Source organism: Mus pahari, chromosome X (assembly GCF_900095145.1).
Source record: "Mus pahari chromosome X, PAHARI_EIJ_v1.1, whole genome shotgun sequence".
Taxonomy (NCBI): Eukaryota; Metazoa; Chordata; class Mammalia; order Rodentia; family Muridae; genus Mus; species Mus pahari.
Window position 1 is genome coordinate 81116286 of NC_034613.1, and position 11252 is coordinate 81127537.

The 11252-nt window shown below is 44.5% G+C and overlaps 1 pseudogene; it reads left to right on the top strand.

Moving 5' to 3' along the window:
• Positions 1-10866, top strand: part of LOC110314404 — a 15819-nt pseudogene extending 4953 nt beyond the window's left edge.
• The last annotated feature ends 386 nt before the right edge of the window (positions 10867-11252 follow it).

Here is an 11252-nt window from a genome sequence, read left to right on the forward strand (position 1 = left end):
TGTGTGTGTGTGTGTGTGTGTGTGTGTGTGTATGCTATATGTATAATGCCATAGGAGGCCAGAAGAGGGTGTTGGATCTCCTGAAGCTGGAGTTACAGTTGCAGGTGGTTGGGAGCGACCATGTGGGTGCTGGGAATCAAACCGCAGCCCTCTGCCAAGGCAGCACGTGCCCTTAACCACTGAACCATCTCTCCAGGCTCTAAGATTTTTCTCATACAATATGTTTTGATCATGTTTTCCCTCCTTCAACTCCTCCCAGATCCTCCCTATCTACTTACCCACCCAACTTCATGTTCTCTCTCTCTCTCTCTCTCTCTTCCCCCTCCTCTCTTCTCTGTTTCAAAACAAAAACAGATGTTACCCCCCCCCCCAAACCAAGAGTCAAAATAAACAAAATAGTCCAATGAGACAAAAAAGTAATAAAGAAATAAGCAAGAGCAACTCCCCTAAAAAAAACAAACATGGAATTTGTTTTGTGTTGGCCACCTACTCCTAGTCATAGGGTTTGCCCTGGAGTGTGGCTTATATGACCAGTGACACTCCATTAGAGAAAACTTCCCCTTTGCCAGCAGGTATCAATCACAAATAACTTCTTGGTTAGAGGAGGGAGCACATGTTCACTTCCCCCTCTCAGTGCTGGGACCTTGTCCGGCTGGAACCTGTGCAGGCTCTCTTCGTGTTGCCACAGTCTCTGTGAGTTCCTGTGTATCAGTCTCGCTGTCTCTGAAAGACAGTTTCCTTGGAGTCACCACTACCTCTGATTCTCCCGGTCTTTCAGCCTTCTCTTCTGCTTAGACCTCTGAGCCTTGAGGGGAAGGGTTAGGAAGACATCCCACTTAGGACTGAGTGTCCCAAAGGCTCACTCATTGCACATTGTCCAATTATGGATTTCTGTGTTACTTCCCATCTGCTGCAAGCAGAAGCTTTTCTGATAAGGGTTGAGTGAGGACTGATATATATATATATATATATATATATATATATATATATATATATATATATACTGATGGGAATAACAATATGTTACCAGAAGCCATCTTAGTGTTGTGTTCCTCTAGTGTTTTCAGGAATGGAGCCTTACCATCTGGTTATGGAGGGTAACTAGTAGTCTTGGCAACAGCCTGTGATGTTTGGGGGATCTTAGAGCCCCTTTGGCCAATGACTCAGTAGGCTATAACCCATTTCGGGCACCAGAGGTTGAATTTGGTGGCATAAGATGTCTAGTTGGAGCACTGTCCCCTTCATGGAGATTAAATTCCTTTCATGTATGTACATATTTTACGAAGCTTCTTCAACAGTAGGTTCCCATATGGTTCTTCAAAAGACCTTTAGTGTTAGCTGTCCCTTCCCATATATATTCCTTCTTACCCCACTCTTCCATCCCCATTGTAATTTAATCCTTCTAGTTTAGTTTGTCCTTTATCTCTCCATAACACTATTTTATTTATACTTTGGGAGATTCTCCCCTTACTAGGTCCCTGACCTCTGTGGTTATTTGGATTGTAGCACACACAAGCATTTGGTCCTATTATGTTTTTTTTATTTTTTTGCACTTGTTGGGCGAACAGTGATCTTCTCTGCCTCCTTGCTCCCCCTGCTCCCTTTCCCCTTGTTTCTCTTCCTCCCCTCCCCCTTCCTTCTTTTCCATATTCGGGAAACAAGTCCTCTGTAGTGTTTCGGGGTATCCACCAGAGAACACTGCTCTTGGACATGGGTTTAAGCCAACAGAAAGTCTTTATTAGCTGGTCAGTGACTAAGCTGGGTGCTTGGGATCCCAAGGCCTTTCTCAGTGTTTAACCAAAAAGGTTGACATACATTAGTTAACAAGAGCAGTTAGCCGGAAGCAGAACTACAGAAGGCAAAAAGCAAGGTGAGTTCATTTAGAGACTTTCCCAGAACTATGGACTTTGATGGATTAGGCCTTTGTTTCAGTTGTGGCAGGTGATGCTGTCTATGTGCTGAATTTTACAGCTTGAGTGGTACTTCCATCATGGAGTCAGTTGTGCTAAAGTCTGGGGCCCACTAAGGTCTGGGGACCTGTCACAGTAGGACATATTATTTGCGAATATTTTCACCTAGCATGTAGCTTGTATTTCCATCCTTTCAGCAAGGTCTTTCATTGTACAAAAGATAATTATTCTAAAGTCCAATTATTGATTTCTATGGATTGTCTTTTTGGTGTCTTGTCTAAATAAACCACTATAATTCCAGTTACTGATGACTCTTTTCTTAAACTTTCCTTTAAAAGTTTTAGGTTTATGTATTGAAATTCGTGATCTATTTTTAATTTCTTTCCTGTGTACTATTCAGGTTAAATTTTTGTGTTTTTATTTTGCTCATGGCTGGCTAATCAGTTAAGTGACGTTTGTTGGAAAGACCATTCTTTCTCCATTGAGGTGCCTTTGCACCTTTTTGTTTCAATTTTTTATTAGATATTGTCTTCATTTACATTTCAAATGTTATCCTGAAAGTTCCCTATACCCTCCCCCTGCCCTGTTCCCCTACCCACTCACTCCCACTTCTTGGCCCTGGCATCTTTGCACCTTTTTAAAAAATTATTTTCATTAAAAATTATTTGGTCCATTGACAGACTGCACTGCTCCATTGATCTATGTTTCTTCTGCTGGTTTCATGCTGCCTAGATTTCTGTAGCTATGTCTTATGTCAATATTCCCTTCATTATTCCTAATTAATTCCTCTTTTTCTAAAATTGTTTTCAACATTCTAGTTCCCTTGTCTTCTGCACGTAACTTTTAGAATGAGCTTGAAGAAGCTGAGGAGGAGGGCAACCCTGTAGGAGGACCAGCAGTCTCAATTAACATGGACCCTTGAGATCTCTCAGACACTGGACCACCAACCAGGCAGCATACACCAGCTGATATGAAGCTCCTGACACACATATAGCAGAGGACTTCTGGGTCTGTGTTCAGTCAGAGATGATGCACCTAACCCTCAAGAGACTGGAGGCCCCAGGGAGTTTAGAGGTCAGGTGGGGTGGGGTGGGGGTAGGGACATCTTTATGGAGACTGGGTCGGGAGGGTAGGTATGGGATGTGGAACAGTCAGAGAGTGGACCGGGAGGGGGATAAAATCTGGACTCTCAAATAAGATTAAATACAAGTTTAAAAAAAAAATGAGCTTACATCTACCAAAAAAGTCCTGCCGGATCTGATAGGACTTGTGTCAAACCTGTGTATCAATCTGGGAAGGATTTACCTGCATACTGAATCTGGCATTTCTAAACTAGATTCTCTTTGTCAGCATTCTAAAAATTCCAATATAGAACTTATATATGTCTTGTTAGATGTACTCCTAGGTATTTTTTTTTGAAACATAATTTTTTGAGACAGGGGTCTCACTATGCAGCCTTGTTTTGAACTATGCAGTCTGGAACTCTCTATGTAGAGCAGGCTGGCCTTGAACTCACAGAGATCTGCTACCACACCTGGCTTAAACAGACATTCTAACTGGCATTGTGGGCCTTTTTATTGTTATTAATTTTCTTTTTCCTCCTTTTTTGAATCAATTAATTCAGCCTATTAATATGGCTAAAGGGTTGGTCAATTTTTTAGATTAAAAATTATTTTATGTGTATGTTTAGAGTGCTTGTCTATATGTGTACTATGTGTCAGGGGCTCGAGGGTGACAGATTACCCTGGAACTGGAGTTGCAGATGACTGTGAGCTGCCATGTGGGTGCTGGGAATCTAAACTAGGTCCCTTATAAGAGCATCACGTGCTGTTAAACTGCTGAGCCAGCCCCAGTTGATTTCTGAATATCAAACACCTTCCGAAGGACACCTCCAATTGATTGTGGTACATACCGTTCTTTTTGGATATTTCAGAATTTGACTTGTAACCTTTTCCAGTTGTACAGTCTTTGTCTGCTTTTGCTATTAGGGTGACATTGTCTTTGTAAAATGAGTTGAGAAATATTCCTTCCTCTTCAATTTTATAGGATAGTTTCTGTGGAGTTCGCGATAAAATTCACTGAATTTTAAAGCCGAATGACACCCTTGAAATCACTGACTGGAACTTGTGTTTGACTATAGCGACTCCAGAGACCCATTTTTTTTCTCTCTCCAGGTTGCCAGAACCAATTGTAGATTTGTTTATCTTGAGGGAGATTAGCTGAGGAATAAAATGACTGTCTTTTGACACAGAGTACAAAAAAGACAGATCCTGAAGTAGCCTGAAAGCCATTTCCTAACAAAATTGACATTTGCTCTGTTCTCTGCAATCTAAGTCCCGGAAATGACAAATTCAAATGCAGAGGAGAGAACAAAGCCGAGCCCTGCAGGTTGGCGAGCCTCAGGCTGGCACAAGTCAAAGTGCAAGCAAGACTGCTGCCACTGAGAAGGTTCAAAAACACAATCAAACCAAAACCAAACTGAAATCTACCTCCGGAAAGTGAGGAAATCACTAAGGAAGGAAGACGAAGCAAGGGAGGCAGCAAAGGAGGTGTGTTAAAGCCATGACCACTGTGGAGGCCTCAAACTCAGCTCTGCTGGAAAATTCTGAGACACATCATAAAGCTCACACAGAAGGCAGAAGGAGCTGGGATATCTATCTCCAACTTCTCTCAGCCTCTGAGGGAGAGCAACTCACGAGCCGAGTTGATTCCCTACCTGTTTTGCCCACGGGCATCTGCCATAAATGCCTAGGGATTGGCAAGTTAGAAGCTGGGTAAAGGCCAGGAGATCCAGGCAGCCTGTCTATAGCGTCTGCTACAGTATGGTAGGAAGGGAGAGAAATTAGCTTCCATAGAAATATTTGCATGGTATTAGAAGAGAAACATGAATACCATGATTTAATTTGTTGCAAAATTACTTGAACTATGGAAATGTATTCCACACAAATGATCCAGAATTTTTGTCAGAAATAATGTTCCTGCCAGGCACAGTGGGCATGTGGCTCAAGTCTTGGCCACACTGGACACTGGGACAGGAGGCGGGCTGGAGTCTGAGAGTTGGAGGGCAGCCTGGGCAAAAGGGGGTGGCAGGTCTTAAAAAAAAAATCCCTTTGATGTTGTACTTTCATTCATAGTTTGGGAAGGGAAAGAGAGACTGGTAAGGTACTGTCTTTGCATAGAGAAATTTTAATTTGGCCAAAATGGATGCAAATCTAAATACTGCCCTCTGACCTTATTCTTTCTAGCAGGGTAAAAGAATTATGTTCATTTATTTGTACAAAGAGACAAAGTATCCTGAATCAGAAAAACAAAACGGCATGCTAAAAATAACCTATGGATTAATATTTAAAGTTTCTGAAGAGATGATGTCACAGACAGATAGTATAACGGCATTAATCATAGATTTCCGGAAATGCTGATCCAACATCTTTTAACACTGAAAGCTTATTTATAGAAATCTGTCATAGTTATTGATCCAAAACATGCTTTGAGGCTTTAAAAATTTCCATGAAGGAGCAGCATATTTTTTAAAATTGTGGCCCATAACCATCATGTCTTTTTTTTTTCAGAAGCTTCTCATATCTGCAAATGTTAGAGAACTGGGGAGGATGTAATTTGACAGGTTAATTTGAATGCCAAAGATTGTCATAATTTAATATCACCAGGGAGAAATGAATATTCACTTTTCCAAAAATACAGAAGGAAATGATTTACTCTTTGAGAACTTAAAAAAAATGGCACACTTGAATATTTTAAGCTTAATGTCATTTCTATGAATCATAGTTGAATATAATAGTGTAAATTTATAGACTAAGATCAGACAGTTTTAGCTGTTGGGCCATATTAACTTGTTCTGCACCTTTCCTGGCCAAAGATACTGGACCGCTCATGTGCTTCTAGACAAAAATTTAATAGTAGAGTTAAAAAAATCTCCTATTACTAAAACCTGGTTAGTTTTATTTTATTTTTATTTATTTTTATTTTTATTTTTGGAGCAGGGGCATTGAGCTGAAGGTTTATGCTAAACAAGGTGAGAGATATCTGAGGGAGGTCAAAGGAGGTCAAAGGAGGGTAGAGGCCTCTCACCTGTCATATCCATGTAGAACCAAGGAGAGGTTGATCCTGTGCAGAAGGCAGCTGGCTGCTTCCTCAGATCCTGTCTGCTCTGGTATTTATTAGTAACAGTTTCCCACAACAGAGTTTAAATGCACGAAGACACTTTGCTCACAGCCCTGGGTCCAGGCTTCCAAAGTCAGGATGCTGCAGAGTTGAGTCCCCTCTGCAGCCCTGAGTATGCATCTGCTCCAGGCCTAGCTGGTCACCAAGACTGTGGTGGTTTGAATAGAACTGGCTCTCATTGGCCATATATTTGAATGCTTAATCATTAGGGAGTGGCACTACTTGAGAAGGACCAGGAGGTGTGACCTTATTGGAGGAAGTGTGTCACTGGGGGGTGGGCTTTGGTGGTTCAAACACACAAGCCAAGTTCAGTGTCTCCCTTTCGTCCTGCTTCCTGTGGATCCTGATGTAGAACTCTATAGATGTTCTCACAGGTGTGCTGCCCTACATGAGGAAAATGAAGCAAACCTCTGAAACGGTAAGTAAATCCCAATTAAATGCTTTCCTTTATAAGAGTTGCCTTGGTCATGGTGTCTCTTAATAGCAATACATTAGTACATTGACTAAGACAGATTCCAGACAGATTCCTCTGAGGATCTTATCCAGATCAGTTATACTCACAGAAGGTGACAGCTTCAGGACTTGGGAGAGCATTAACTGAAGAGTGACCTCATGGAGAGGGGTCAGGGAAATTCTGATAGCTTTGCCTCCTCCAGCATCCTTCCAAATGACCACTCCACATAGTCCTCTGTGGGATAGGCCTCTCAATCTGCCAACAGCCTGAAGTATCAGCATCTTCTCCCTTGAGGCCTGAGCAGGGCAGAGCAGTGCAGGAAGTCTTCAGCCTACTATCCAGATGCTGTGTGAGGCAGCCTGTCTGAGGGAATGGCAGCTGACAGGAGAGAACTGTGGTCCCAAACTCTGTGCCAGGTCATTGGGAGGCCCCACCAGCCATACAGAGTGAGGCCCTATTTCATCCTGTCAACTGAATCCTGCTGCAGACAGATGTTAAATAGGGGATGGTGGTCCTGGAAGGTGTGTGGTGAGGTCTCCTCACCTAGACCTACACTATATTGCCGTGGGGGAGCCTTGTCCCTTTAGGGTTCACTACCTAAGAGCTGTGGGTTCTTTCTATAAGAAGTCTAAATACCAATGGGACCGCTAGACAGCTCCCATTCTTCCTGAGCCGCCATCTTGGGGAAAGCCATATTCATGGCCATAGCCTGAGGCACTGAGTGATGTGGGTCCCCATGGAATCTGTGAGGTCTGAGGCTACCCAGGGACTTAACTGAAGAGGATCTGTGACCCTTGTGTAAGCATTGGTTGGATGGAAAGAAAAATGCATTTGAATGGGAGCTGGGGCTCTGGTTGTGGGCTCCAGCCTGGAAGTTCTCTGGAGAGAATGATCTTGGAACTCAGTAAGCTACAGACAAAGTCACAGCATGAGTCACTGGGAAGGACACTGTACACACTGAATGTCCCCAGAGCTACAAGCAGGCAGATGATCCTGTGTCTGGGGCAGAGAGATGGGTACAGGTGCTAGGTACACAGAGCAGCAGAACCTCATCCAGCGGCTCTGTCTGGTCCTTCATCACCCTGCCCATCTGCCCAAATACACAAGGCAGGTTTGGGACTTTGGGACCCTAGAAAGGATGGCTCTGCCTCTGCTCAAGACTCCCCTCCTCCCTGGATCTGGATGTCCCAGGTTGGCAGAAGTACCATCTCTCCCACTGCCCCGTCCTTCCTTTTCATCGGCCCAGCAGCTCATGTCATGGGTGTCTTAGGGTTTTCAGTGCTAAAAACCACTTCCCAGATGCACAGGAACATGAGGGCAACAGCATGTCTGACTGTCATTTTATCACCAGCCAGGGACACTCTTTCACCTCAGTCAAGGGGCTTTTGAGAGCCATGTCCCTGTTTCAGGAAGAGAAGCCAGGCAGGCGGGGACCCCTTGGAATTATGCCATCTTGGGGAAAGAGTGAATGTATTCATGGCCACAGCTTGAGGCACTCACTGATGTGGGTCTCCATGGAATCTGTGAGGTCCGAGGCTTCGCAAGGGCTTCATTTGAGAGGATCTTCTATCTCTGTTTACATGTCGGTGGGATGGAGTGGTAGGTATAGCCCATCTGATGATATCCTGAAGGCTGTGGGCTCCCCTCTCTGAAGCCTGTGGGGCTGGGAAAGGCTGCCTGTTTTCTGGTTGAGCTAGGTTTAAACCCCAGAGACCCAGCAGATTAATCTTATTCTCATCCTAGGACTCAGTGAGGGCTGTAGAGGCCATGGGAACAGAAAGCTGGGATGTTGGCCTGGAGCTCTGAGAGACTAAAGTCTCTTCGGAGTGTTTTCCCCAGGGGAGTTTCAAAACATCTGTGCAGGTGAACCAAGGTACAGCTTGCACACAGAGGGTGTTTTGGCTCAGGAGCATGAGTGGCCTTGTAGACACTAGCAGAAGGGATATGGGCAGCCCCACCAGGGGTAATTACTGCCACCTAATTTTATAAACTTACTATATTATAGTTACTAGTTTGATTTGAAAATAAGCCATAAGCTAGTGATGTAAAACAACTTAATTCCCTTTTCTTTCCTTTTTTTTTTCCCTCTTGTCTCTTTTTGAAATAGACTCATTCTGTAGCCCATGATACCCTGGAACTCACTTAGTAACGTAGTAGGCTGGCCTCGACTTCAGAGCGGCCCTCCAACTTTGGCCTCCTAAGTGCTGAGCGTACAGGTGTGGACTCCACCTGGCTAGGCCAACCATTTTTGGAGCTGTCTTCTGAACTGGAGACTGTTGGCTTGGAAGTATGTTAAAGGTTTAATCCCCAGCTGGTTACACTGAACAGTAGTGGACAGATTCAGAGGTAGGACCTGAGGCAGGTTATCAAAGGAGGGATACTGGGACCCTGGCCCCTTCCTGGTTTTCTTTCTTTCCCAACCGCCACAAGCTGAACAGGCCTTTTCTGTCACACAGTCCTGCCACAGTGCATTGTGTCTCCAAGGCCTGAAAGGACAGTGCCAAAAACCCCTGGCCTAAAAACTCTCTACCAAAATAACTATATCCTTCTTATAGGTTGACCAATTCTGGCATTTTGTCACAGTAATAGTAAACTCATTGATATAGAGAACAGGCTAATGCTATAACACGAACATCACCAATTCATTCCTAAAGAAGGCTGTGTCAAGTTGCTTGAAATGATGAAAACAGTTTTAAAATTACTACACATTCAAATATATAGTACACATTGAGTATATATTTGCTGAATTAGTTTTTAGGTTTTTTTTTTTTTAATAACAATTTTAGCTACTTGGTGGATATTCAATAAAAAAAAAAAACCCAGATCCTAGCAGGGTGTGGTGGTGGTGCTTGACTTTGATCCCAGCAGTGGGGAGGCAGAGGCAGGCAGATCTCTGTGAGTTTGAGGCCAGCTGGGTCTACAGAGCCAGTTCCAGGGCAACCTGGGCTATGTAGAGACACCCTGTCTCAATCTCCACACCCCAGATCCTGGAAGATGCTGTCAGCTAAAGCAACAAATCGTGTAAGGATTAAAAAATGGTAGCCAGGCAGGGCTAGAGAGATGGCCATTGGTAAAGAGCACTTGCTACTCTTACAGGTTTGGTGCCAAGTTCCCACATGGCATCTAACACCTCTAATTCCAGTTCCTGGGCGTCCAATGCCCTCTTCTGACTTTTGCAGGTACTGTACACACACATTAGACAGACATAACATGCAAGCAAAACACTCATACACATTACAAAAATAAATAAGCGAGGCAGTGGTGGCACACACCGGAGGCAGAGGCAGGTGGATCTCTGTGAGTTTGAGGCCAGCCTGGTTTACAGAGAGTTCCAGGGTAGCAGGGCTGTTACACAGAGAAACCCTGTCTTGAAAACAAACAAACAAATAAAACCCCAAACAACACAACAAAAAATCAAAACAGAAACAAAAACAAAACCAAAAATCTTTAAAAAGGGGGGGCGCTTTCTCGCTAGCAGGGCGGGCAATCTGAATGTTTGAAGCAACAAACGTGCTGGTTGGCACAAGCCTGAGTAGGTGACCACGTGCTGGTTAGCACAAGCCTGAGGAGACAGCCTGATCTTAGACCTGTTGGAGCGGTGAATACGATCCGAGTGGCCGCCCAGCGGTCTGGGCCTAGGACTGCACTTACTAAGCCTTCGAAGTTGTCCAAGCAGAAATCTGGCTCAGATCTACAGAACAAGATCCCTGAAACCTGACTGAGGACAACTCCAGCGGCTCCAGTCAGAAAGGCCATCGTCTTGAAGAAGATCGTAGCTCATGCAGTACAGGTCCCAGATGTCCGCACACTTCACAGGATTCCTAGGATCTCTTTTCTTTTGGAAAAAGAAAACCACGCTCCACTAAGGACCTGAAGAGGACCTCTTCAAGATCTGTAGTGTCCCTGGGACTCCCTCAAGCACCCCCGTGCTGTACACTTAGAATGTCGAGTCTGGAGAAGCTGAGCTGGACACCAGAGACTTGGAAAGGCCTCAGAAAGTCAGGTGGTCGTACAGTGAGCTACAGAGCCTCGGTTGTGCCACAACCTCCACCCCTGGCCACCAATCCTTCTTGGGTTTTGAGGGACCTGAAGACTTGCCTGGAGTCTCACCTGTTGTGTGTTCAAAGTTAATCGAGTCCCCAAAGGTACCTACCTGCGAAGTCCTTGGGTCCGGATAGACCACTCCCTGGAATCTCCCCGCAAGTTGTGAAAGAGAAGCGAAAGAAGGTTCCTGAGATCCAGAAATCAGAGCTGGATAAGTGGACTGTGGCCATGGATGCTGAATTTGAAGCTGCTGAGCAGTTTGATCTTCTGATTAAGTGAGATGAACTGGGATGCCCATCACTGAGTCGGATGACCTGGCTGGTTCTCCCTCCTTCCTGTACATATTGCCCTTTGAGTAGAGCGGGGATATATGGGGTCATTTTCATTGGCCTTGTTACCCAGAAAGGTGTTGCTGGGCCCTTGCTATATTGTGTCACGTTACCCTGGACTGTCTACCACTACAGTGTTGGGGATGAGAATCCATGGCTCTGAACTGGAACTGTCAGAAACAGGTTTAGCAATGGGCTGTCTCTGCTGTTGGGTCCAGCCACCAACCAGTAGAGAGGTTTTGTGTTCTGCTTTGGTTCTGTAGAGTTGAGAGATCTCAAAGGCCAGGGAGACAGTTAAATGCTTGAGGGAGGACCTGGACATCGAGTCTGTGGAGT